Genomic DNA, 1782 nt, shown 5'->3' with positions numbered 1-1782 from the left:
AACCTGGTTGATCCTGCCAGTAACATATGCTTGTCTCAAAGATTAAGCCATGCAGGTCTAAGTGCACACGGAAGGTACAGTGAAACTGCGAATGGCTCATTAAATCAGTTATGGTTCCTTTGATCGCTCCACACGTTACTCGGATAACTGTGGTAATTCCAGAGCTAATACATGCAAACGAGCGCTGACCGGTCCTCTCTCGGGGGGGCCGGGATGCGTGCATTTATCAGACCCAAAACCCACCCGGGGGGACCCGCGAGGGTTTCCCCCGGCCCTTTGGTGACTCTAGATAACCTCGGGTCGATCGCGCGCCCACCGCGGCGGCGACGTCTCATTCGAATGTCTGCCCTATCAGCTGTCGATGGTAGCATAGGGGGCTACCATGGTGACCACGGGTAACGGGGAATCAGGGTTCGATTCCGGAGAGGGAGCCTGAGAAATGGCTACCACATCCAAGGAAGGCAGCAGGCGCGCAAATTACCCATTACCGACACGGTGAGGTAGTGACGAAAAATAACGATGCAGGTCTCTTTCGAGGCCCTGTAATCGGAATGAACGTATCCTAAACACATGGGTGAGGACCCATTGGAGGGCAAGTCTGGTGCCAGCAGCCGCGGTAATTCCAGCTCCAATAGCGTATATTAAATTTGCTGCAGTTAAAAAGCTCGTAGTTGGACTTCGGGAGTGGGCTGGCGGTCCGCCGCGAGGCGAGCTACCGCCTGTCCCAGACCCTGCCTCCCGGCGCCCCCCGGATGCCCTTGGTTGGGTGTCCGGTCCTCAGGGGTCCGGAGCGTTTACTTTGAAAAAATCAGAGTGTTCAAAGCGGGCACCAAACTCGCCTGAATGCCTGAGCTAGGAATAATGGAATAGGACTCCGGTTCTATTTTGTGGGTTTCCTGAACCAGGGCCATGATTAAGAGGGACGGCCGGGGGCATTCGTATTGCGCCGCTAGAGGTGAAATTCTTGGACCGGCGCAAGACGGACGAAAGCGAAAGCATTTGCCAAGAATGTTTTCATTAATCAAGAACGAAAGTCGGAGGTTCGAAGACGATCAGATACCGTCGTAGTTCCGACCGTAAACTATGCCGACCCGCGATCCGGCGGCGTTATTCCCATGACCCGCCGGGCAGCGTGCGGGGAAACCAGAGTCTTTGGGTTCCGGGGGGAGTATGGTTGCAAAACTGAAACTTAAAGGAATTGACGGAAGGGCACCACCAGGAGTGGAGCCTGCGGCTTAATTTGACTCAACACGGGGAACCTCACCCGGCCCGGACACGGAAAGGATTGACAGACTGATGGCTCTTTCTCGATTCTGTGGGTGGTGGTGCATGGCCGTTCTTAGTTGGTGGAGTGATTTGTCTGGTTAATTCGATAACGAACGAGATTCCTTCGTGCTAAATAGTTACGCGGCCCCCCGCGGTCGCGGTTAACTTCTTAGAGGGACCAGTGGCGTATAGCCACGCGAGATGGAGCAATAACAGGTCTGTGATGCCCTTAGATGTCCGGGGCTGCACGCGCGCCACAATGGCCGGGCCAGCGTGTGCCTACCCTACGCCGAGAGGCGCGGGTAATCCGCTTAAACCCGTTCGTGACGGGGATTGGGGATTGCAATTATTCCCCATGAACGAGGAATTCCCAGTAAGTGCGGGTCATCAGCTCGCGCTGATTAAGTCCCTGCCCTTTGTACACACCGCCCGTCGCTACTACCGATTGGATGGTTATGTGAGGTCCTCGGATCGGCCACGCCGGGGCTCCTTCGCGGGGCCTTGGTGCTGTGCTGA

At 55.7% G+C, this 1782-nt stretch overlaps 1 non-coding gene across 1 annotated transcript in view; it reads left to right on the top strand.

Moving 5' to 3' along the window:
- LOC125798727 (18S ribosomal RNA) overlaps nt 1–1782 on the top strand; it is a 1863-nt gene continuing 81 nt past the window's right edge. Inside the window, exon 1 of the ribosomal RNA XR_007437526.1 lies at nt 1–1782. This exon is cut by the window's right edge and continues 81 nt beyond it. This is a non-coding gene — a ribosomal RNA (18S ribosomal RNA).

The sequence above is a fragment of the Astyanax mexicanus genome, unplaced genomic scaffold (assembly GCF_023375975.1).
Source record: "Astyanax mexicanus isolate ESR-SI-001 unplaced genomic scaffold, AstMex3_surface scaffold_82, whole genome shotgun sequence".
In the NCBI taxonomy this organism is placed as follows: domain Eukaryota; kingdom Metazoa; phylum Chordata; class Actinopteri; order Characiformes; family Acestrorhamphidae; genus Astyanax; species Astyanax mexicanus.
Note: the sequence above shows the minus strand (reverse complement) of the source record. Positions and strands in the feature narration are given on the sequence as shown.